Genomic DNA, 10,339 nt, shown 5'->3' on the forward strand with positions numbered 1-10,339 from the left:
AAGCCTTTAAGCAGCCCCTATTTTCTTTTTTTATGGCCTTATACGTTTTTATGGGACTTGAAAAAAATATAGGATCTGTGATAAACGACCTTCAGCCAGGATCCGTTTTATCTAAAAATCCATATTACTCGATAATAATAAACTACATAAGAATGATTTATAAAAAAATATATCTTTCGTCGTATTTGAATCCACGATCCGTATGGATGCTCATAAGCATACCCACTGCACCATCCATCTCTAATATAAGGAAGCTGTTATGTAATATTTATAAAACATCTGCCACCGATAACTTGCACTCGAGATGGACAAACGAGGCCTTGTAGAAATCTCGAGTTTAGGAGATAACGCAACAGACATACAAACGTTCTCACGGAGTTATTTATTAATTACGACAATAAATTAGGTTATTATCATTAAAGAAATTTGATAGAATTGATTTTCTTTACATTAGAATAATCTGAGCAAGACCAAGTGATTCTTAACTGTTAAAATATTCTATCAGGTATTCTATTATATTTTCACTTCGTATCTCACCAGTAAATGTTGAAAACCGATTTACGATGATATACTATTTTAACCAAGATCAAAAAAGAAGTTTTGGAAAATTTGGAAAATCCTTTTAATTGTCCTTTTTCCTACATCCCGTTAACTTAAAGTCGGCTACTTAATTTTTTTTAGTTAAAATTTGAATTTAGAATGCTTGTTTATTTGTCTGTTACTATCTATACTACTATTACAAATGTGAAAGTAAGTCTGTCTGTTACTCTTTCACGCACAAAATACTGAAGCTTTGATGCAATTTGGTATGAAGCAAACTAGAGCCCCATAAATGGTCATGGGCTACTTTTTTATGGTATATAGATATTGTTCACCCATTCCTTACATCGCCAATGCGCCACCAACGTTGTAAACTAAGATGTTATGTCCCTTGTGCCTGTACTTACACTGGCTCACTCACCCTTCGAATCACACACAATAATACTTAGTACCTTCTGCTATTTGGTGGTCGAATATCTGATGACTGGGTGGTACTTACCTAGACTGGCTAACACAAAACTCTCCCACCAAGTTATTTTGTTAATTTTCTATGCCTAACACTTCACGACTAACCCCTACAAGTGAACCGCGGATGACAACTAGTTGTTATATAATAGTCAATGTCGCTTGACACTTTCTGACTTATCATAATCTTTTTCTGCGCTGAGTTTTGAGTTTGTTCTTACGAAAACGTTCTTATTTAAATAAGTTTAAGGACACTTTTCTTTTATCATAATTAATTCGTTAAACATTTATTATGAATACCTTAATATATTTCTGATTGACACTCTCATGGTGTAAAAAATACTATTTCATTTATATTTATATTGCGGTAAGTGAACGTACTTCGTGTATAAAAAGTGTTCCTCAAAATGTATGAAATTTGAAAGAACGCGCTAACTCGAAGTGACAGGATTAGAAAGAATGCTTGACATCCGTTAAAATCATTTATCATATTTATAAACGCCAATTAATAAACGCAATTAATATTAATGTTGGTTATATTCTCTAGCTAGAGCAGCGCCATTTTGGCAATTTATGGAACTCATATTTTACGAGTATTATTAGACCCATATGATGAACATCTTCATAATTTTAAATTGCAATCGTTGTATTATTAGTTGTACAGAACTTTCCTGATTTTTTTTGGTAATTTATTACCATAGTTACGTTGCTTTCGTCTTCAATTCGGTAACCAAAACCTACCATCGGTTCAGAAAGTAAATTTTATCGAGAAGAACCGGCCTGAACTCTTTGTTACCATGTTACAAAGCTTATGTCCATAAAGTAGAATTAAAAAATGTATGTCCTGCCTTGAATCAATAAGTATCAAATCCACGTTTATTATCAGTAATATTCATTTATTTATTCAATATTATCACCAACAAGACGGGTCTGAAGCAAATAAAGATACTTATCGTATATAAAAATGTTAATAGAAAATAACCTAAGTTTATGTAACATACAGACAGGATTATAGTTTTATTATACATATAGATATCCAGTCAATAAAAGCACTTGAATCGAATTCAAAGCATTACCGTGTAAGTCGGTAGGATAGTGTTATCGCGTACAGTAATTCGAATGTCAACAGATAACACACGTAAAAGCTTGTTTTATGGGGGGCATATGGTGTTTTTGCGTTTACAACATATAAAACAAACATAGAACGAAATTGACAACAACGCCAATTGATCAAACATGTATGAATAAAAAAAAATCTGTCTGCAAAATTAGCAAAATGTTCCAAAAAATGTTTCCAACATATTTTATTTTTTTATTAAAATGAACGTTTGTACTAAAATACTTTGTTGCTGTTGCCTTCGATTTACTTGTACCTAATAATTGACGCTAGTGATTATACGTATGTTTAAGAAATAGATTTTTTTTTTTAATTGTTTCGAAATTGCTATCGAAATCGATTTTTTGTAAAATTTAAAATTATCATAAAAAGATTAAATTGATTTTTCATTCGATTTTATAATGATTTTCCAAACTAAAATTCTAAACGTCAACATTGCCAATCTATGTAAAAAAAGATTAGCTACAGCTTAGTATAAACCTCATGAAACATTTACTATTTTACTAAAAGAGTATATATATAAACTTTCCGATATAGCTTGTATGTCCAGTAGTTAGATAACAAATCTCAAGATTCCCAGAGACTGGGTTCAAGCCTCAGGTTAGTCTAATGAAGTCATTGAATCTTCTGACCAGAGATTTGCATTAGCAACCTGGAATTGACAAGTTAACAGTTTGCAGCATCAGGCCCTGCACCTGATCTCCTAGGCTGAAGTCATAGGCTTCAGGTGATTCAATAGTGTACTTATAAATTATGTATTTATTATATCTATATGTATTATATATTCCAAAAGATCGACTATTTCCGCACAAATTTTTCAATTATTATTAGTCGAGTTTTTGTTTAATTTGTGTTTATAATTCTAGTGCAACGCAATTTATTCAAGAAGGCTTTTACAAGAACTTTTAAATCGCCATTTTACAAACTATATTTAGTGAAGCTACTACCGGTTCGGAATGCAGATTCTACCGAGAAGAACCGGCAAGAATATCAGTAGTTACTCTTTTTCAACATTTAAAAATATAAAATTACGTTAGTTAATTATTACAGTTATACCTTATGATAAAAAATAAATAAAATATTTTGTTAAAAAGCTTATTTGTTTTTTTGAATTTGAATCTGCGACCGCTATTAAAACCCACTAAGCCATAACGACACTAATAACAACTGTTTGAATTGGTATAATTCAACGGCACCTCAATACAGAGACGGACCACATTCCGTGTGGCGACTTTGTTATCGCAGATATAAATTTTTGTCCTGTCCTCTGAATACCTGTTTTTATTTTCGGATACCTGCGATAGTATTTTAGATGTCACCGACTTGTTAGTAAGTGAATTCGAGGTCGGGTGAGTCAATTTTAATTTGCGATATATTTACGTTAGACATTAATCTTAATTTTGTCTTATAAATATTCTTCACGGAACTAGTCATAAAATGTATTCCTTGAAACGTCATCTTACACGATATTTACAACTACCACCCTAGATTCTATCAATAAGAACCGTCTAAAACTATAGCTACTCCTGTTCATCAATGTACACAATGAAGCTTATATATCCTTTATGTAATTCTTTACTTGGTGTAGGGCTTAGCGAAAGCCCGTATGGGTAGGTACTAGGTACTATCAAATCATCACATACTATACCGCCAAGGAAATATCAACACTAATACGCCGACCTTGGGAACGAAGATGTTATGTCCCTTGCGCTTGTAAAGACACTAACTCTCACTTCAAACCGGAACAAAACAATAAGTATATATGTTTTATCTTTCCCAAGGTTGGTGGTGCACTGATGATGCAATCCGTTTAAATTTGCATTACCAGTGACCATGGGCATAACCACTTACCGTCAAGTGGCCCATTCAGGCTTTGTTCAAGCCTGGCTGAGTATGTTTTCTACCTCCAAACAGTACTCAGTATTGTCGTGTTCCGGTTTGAACTGTGATTTATTGTTACAAGAGACATAACATCTTAGTTCCCAAGGTTGGTGGCGCATTGGCGATGTAATCTTATAAATGGCCGGAGTAGACCTAAGAGAAGACTTTCGCATGGACTTTCTAAATACGGTTCGAGAGTGAGCTCAACGAGCAATCTGGTGGGTCTAGCCCACGAAAGTCGAACCACAAATGTGTTGTATAAAGAGGTCTTAATTAATTAATAATTTAAATTAGTCTGTAAAATTGTTTATAGTTAAATTCCACGCGAGCAAAGCCTCGGGCAACAGCTAGTCTATACATATAATAAAATTGGAGTGTATGTATACACGGTACATGTAACAAAATAACATTTTTATTTTCAATTTTTGTCTGTCCGTATGTCTCTTTGTTCCGGCTAATCTCTGGAACGGCAGGACCGATTTTGACGGTACTTTCACTGGCTGGCTGGCTGGATAGCTGATGTACTACGGAGTAACTTAGGCTACAACAACAACTTTTAGTTAAATTTAAACGCTCACGAAGTCACGTCATCTTGTGTTTAATATAATTACAGCGTTATTGTCTATGGGAGTTGGTGACCACTTACCTCCAGGTAGCCCATTTGCTCATCCGCCTACCTATATACCTATATCATAAAAAAGACGCATATTATATATTAAATAACATTCATTATTTCTCTTGTAACGTTGTGGTCGTGTAGTTCCGTTTATGTTACTTGGAATTGTGTGTTTTAATAATTCATAATAACTCTACCGAGAACTACTAAAACTGATTTCACGATACAGACGTTAATCCATCGTTTTTTACGTAAGCTGTATATTATTATTTTTTAATAATTATTACCGTTATTATCGGTAATAATAACTACTTTTATATATGAAATAAAAATAACCATGTTCATATTGCGGTGTCAATTTAAAATATGTCAAACTAAAACTAAAATATACCAACAATTTGAAAATAGTATAACTTATAAGGAACTCATGGACATCGACGATTTTCCTTCTTTTAAAAGAAAGAAAAATTAAGTTAATACCCCACTGCTGGCCAAATGCCTTCCATTTTCTTAAAGAAAGCACATTAGGAGCTATAAGTATTCTAGATTCACATTTAATTCATTCACATATTAGAGGAGACCCGAGATGACTCAGTTGTTATAACGAGTGCATCATAACCTATGATTGCGGGTTCAAACTCAAGCAAGCACCCCTGAATGTTCATGTGTTTAATTTGTTTTTATAATTCATCTTGTGCTCGGCAATGAAGAAAAACATCGTGAGACCGTGTGTTTAATTTCAATGAAATTCTGTCGGCATTGGGGCAGGGTGGTGGAAAAAGCTATCTCCTCGAGCTTTAGCCCAGCGGTGGGACATTTACAAGCTACTTTACTTCACATATTAGTAATGTAACATAATATAATAATATGTATATTACACATACACGTATTTTTGTAAATCTATGTATTCATAGTTTCCATTTTATGTGTTGAGTTGTGGTCACTTGAATTGTAATAAAATGTCGTTTCACTGTAATTGAGACACCACTTAGCCTGTATTTGCATACCCTATATATACAAGTTTCATGTATTCGTGTGTATTTCGTTTGTGACTTAAATAAATAAAGTCCTATACGACATTAATAGCTTGTGAATTACGTCAGTAGGCAGTTCTTATCTAGCCGTTCATCAATTTAGAATTGACAAAAAATTATATCAAAATAGTTTAATATTACGTTTTATATTTTATAATGCGAGTCAAATTTTGTTTAACTCTACTGTTTTTATGTGAAAAGTAGTTGGTTTTGTTTGATCTTGTCCCAGAGCACCCACAATTCGATTATCCGAACTAGTCTTCGGTCCCAATTAGTTCGCTTAATCTAGGTTCTACTGTAAGTGATTTGTTCTCGTTTCTCGGCATCAGTCGAACAACTGGCTCACTCAAACCTAAGGATAGTGCATAACACTAATGTTAATGACAATACAATTATCTATATCTTTCCATTGTGCTATATAAAACAACTAGCGAATTTTGCCATCGCGATGTAGACATGTCAACGATTTGATATAACGCCATCTAGTATTCGGAAGTAACAATAAACACATTTATTAACGTGTACATCAGTACAGACCCACCACTGGGGCGAATTGGCCCTGACCCTACGGGTCAAAACAAACTGACGCGGCAGCTGAGGCTACCGGGGAGGAGTTGCCCGGATAAGGGCAACCTCGAGCCCCTTACCCAGCTTGACCATTGGGCCAAGTAGGAAGACCACTCACACGTCCAGATTTGATCTTGTGATCTTCCTAAGACATATGTTTTATATATACCTCAATGAAATAATAAATATAATAAGTATCTTTATTTGAAACCATAAAATTTGTTTCAAATAATAATAATTTTTAATTGTAGATGTGGTTAATAAAAGTAGACATGAATGTCTTTGAGTTAATAAAATATATTTTAGTTTAATTTATCAGTAATTTTTAAATATTTTTAAATATGTTTAAAGAAAACTTTTAATAAATATAATTAAAAAAACATTAGCACAATTTATAAAAAATCATTTATATTCATATTATTAAAAAACATATCATTATATACACGAAAGCGTTGCTATTATGAGACCCCACCCTTTCGAAGAATGACGAACGGTTTTTAGATCATTTATATCAATTCATATCAACGTTTTACTTGCTTTTTACCGACAAACTAAAATAGAATATATTTCACGTGTGATTTTGCACTTTTTGTACCTCATGTTTATCAACTCAACGATGAGTTATTATTTATGTCAGAAATATTCGGGAGATCAATCTGTCAATTGTTGAATAAATAAGAAAAACAAAAGATTACAAGATTATATAGATGATAAAAAAATGACTTCCAGGCAGGATATATTATATACATACATAATTGTATTTAACAAACATAATTTTGTATTTTAAATGTGTTAAAAGAGTAACTACTGTGAATCTTGCCGGTTCTTCTCGATAGAATCTAAATTCGGAACCGGTGAAAGCCTACTTGATAAAGTATATTTTGATTTTGGTAGCTCGTCTTATGAAGTTACGATACTTACGTTCTTTAAACTGAAACTTAATACTATTATTATTATTATAGTAGACTAGGTAGAACAGTAATGCAGACAATAGTAGGTACTCTAATAGATATGCTTAGCGATACACTGTATTCCATTTGATTAGTATTATTTGATATTATATCTTAATACAAACAAAAGCATCGACAGACGTTGTCCAACTTGATCATGTATTTCTTGTACATTTATCATGTATTCTATAATTGTAATCCGTAATGCGTTAATGCGTTAAAAACTTTAGTATAAGTTTTATTGCCGAGCCGAGATGGCCCCGTGGTTAGAACGCGTGCATTCAGGTTCAAACCCAGGCAGGCACCACTGAATTTTCACGTGCTTAATGTGCTCGGCGGTGAAGGAAAACATCGTGAGGAAGCCTGCATGTGTCTAATTTATTAGACATGCGATTAGATATGCCTATTCCACCAACCCGCATTGGGGCAGCGTGGTGGAATATGCTCCAAACCTTCTCCTCAAAAGGAGAGGAGGCCTTAGCCCAGCAGTGGGAAATTTACAGGCTGCTAATGTGTGTATATAGTTATTCACATTAAGGCAATGAAATAAGACGTCTCCTTATATGTATATTAATGCAAAAAACGAGCATGAACCTTTAAAATAACGTTACAAAATTATTATATATGAGCCTTCTCTATTAAAGTATGTTTTGATTTTAGTTTTTGTTATATTAAAAATATAAACTTGATTTCAATTTTATTATGTCTAAACAATACTATCGAATATAATAATAAAACTCCCCCTAATTTAAACGTTATTGAATAATTAAAATGCACAATATTCAAAAGGCATATTTATAGAATTATATTCGCGCATTTTTATAATTATTCAGTGCTATAGAATATAATCTTTTTTACATGTCTATCAAAATCACTCAGTTTTAGTTGATGAAGTGGAGTTGGACCGAGATCACTTGGTACTTGACATTATTTTATTATTCTACTTCGACAATTTCATATATGGTAAAGTATTTTTATATTGTACTTATCTGAGACAGTTTGAATGTTAGTAACTTGATCTTATATAACAAAATTACAGATTATAAAAATATTCCATTATAGTGCAGTATAATCATGTTTAAATATTTCCTGTAGCTATAGTTTTCTTTAATTAATCAACTAGCTTTATTCAAAAGATTTCAATTTATCTAAAAGATTAGTATCTTGTTGTTAAGAAAATTTATTTATTCTATAAAACCTTTAAAAAAAGCCATATATTTTAGGTACTTGACAAAGTATCAAGAAGTCATGATCAAAGTATACTAAAATCGGTAGAACATATGGGGTGCAAAAGCCCCGGGTAAGTTGACGCGCCTCATTGATCCCGACGTTGCGTTTGATGCACTTTATTAAATTACACTTCATTATGTATAACACATTTTACTTTGAGCTACATCAGAGATCACGTCTTAATGACCCTGTACACGATTCAGAAAAAAGATTTACGTTGTCTGAGTAAAATTGCCAGTTGGCCATATTATTGCTTTACATAGCCCGTCTATTGAGAAAAAAAAAATTCCGTTTCAATTATAATAATCGACTATAAAATAGTAAAAAAGGATACTAGGTAACTTCACAATGCCTTTTTTTCTGTGTGGGACTGACCGGTGCTAATTGCACCGGAATACATTTAGGGTACGTCAAAGTATCCCGATGGTCAATTCGCCTATGGGGCCCTCCAATACTTAGTACCAAGATTATAGAAAGCCTTCTAGTCCCAGCGAATTATCACAACGTCCTAAACAGCGACGATTAACTTCAAGTAATCTGATAATTTTTACGGTGTATATGACACCCGTTCTAGGAGCATCAACAGCTTATACAGAAGCTTTTACTGACAAAAATCTAGCTGAACCATCTTGAGCTGTCTGTCCATGACATAAGGATGTAGATTTGTTGCTTATCAAATCTGTTTAGCAACAAAACCTCTGATTACTCTGACAGTTTCGACATTACTTAAACGCATCAACCTCATACCTGTGTATATTAACTCCAATGGTGTATAACACTTTTTTGTTAAAATGATTTAATGAATTCTTTCTTCGGATTACAAACGGTTGCTATGAAAACAAATGTTTTTTTTTTTCTAATAAATTTTAACTATTAATTCTAATGGTTCGATGTTTTAAGATCGTCTATTTTTTACAAACAAATATACTATATAAGAAACTAGATGTTAATATATCTATACAGCCGACGGGACAATAAAAATATTTTCGATGTTTATCAAATCAACCATAAAAATTATCTGAGAATACAAATAAAACCCTGATTAATGTAAACATTGGTAATGCAAGCGCTGCGCCGCCGCCGTGTGCATTTCCATTAAAAAAATCACCCTCAACGAACTAATCGCTAAAGTCATCGGTGTATCGTCCGAAAATCACGCTTCCCGTGTAATTATTGACACAAATTTTCCCTGATTGTCTTCTGATTAAAAAGCAAACGCACAATGCGTAGAAAAAAATGTTTTTTTTTTTTTTACCAAACTATACACGTCGCTTCATTATCGATATGGGAAAGTTTCGAACCCCATGTTTGGATTTCACACCCATGATTTTTTGATTAAAACTCGCGTTAATGTGATGGGGTGTGCCGCAAGGGTGATGTCTAGGTCGCGGACTTTTTGTGATGCATACGTTTGAGTTGACTCGGTCGGAAGCAATATTTCCCGCGATGACAAATGGATATTGATATTTTCGTTCGAGCGATTTATAAGCAACGATGTGAACTGAGTGGGCTCATTTATTTTCTCAATGTAATAATATGATATTTCTTCTAAAAGTATCGAACATAAAACTATATCCAAAAAAAATATCATCACAATACAGTAATAGCTATATAAATAATGTCAAATATATATTAATATATATATATTTTACAGCATGGATAGGCGAATGGGCAAATGAGCCATCAGATGAGAAGCGGTCATCACCGCCAATAGACATTAGCGCCTTAAGATTTTTTTGCTATTATTTACATCGCCAATAAGAAATGCCTGTGCATAATATCTCAGTCCCTTGTGCCTGTAGTTACACTGCCTTACTCACCGGAACTCAAGAATACTAAGTTTTGCTACTTGGTAGAAGAATACAAGATATGTGTTTTTGAATTTGAAATTGAATGACTGACTGACTGAATGAATGACTTGCACAACACCGGGCCACCG

The sequence above is a fragment of the Vanessa atalanta genome, chromosome 22 (assembly GCF_905147765.1).
Source record: "Vanessa atalanta chromosome 22, ilVanAtal1.2, whole genome shotgun sequence".
In the NCBI taxonomy this organism is placed as follows: Eukaryota; Metazoa; Arthropoda; class Insecta; order Lepidoptera; family Nymphalidae; genus Vanessa; species Vanessa atalanta.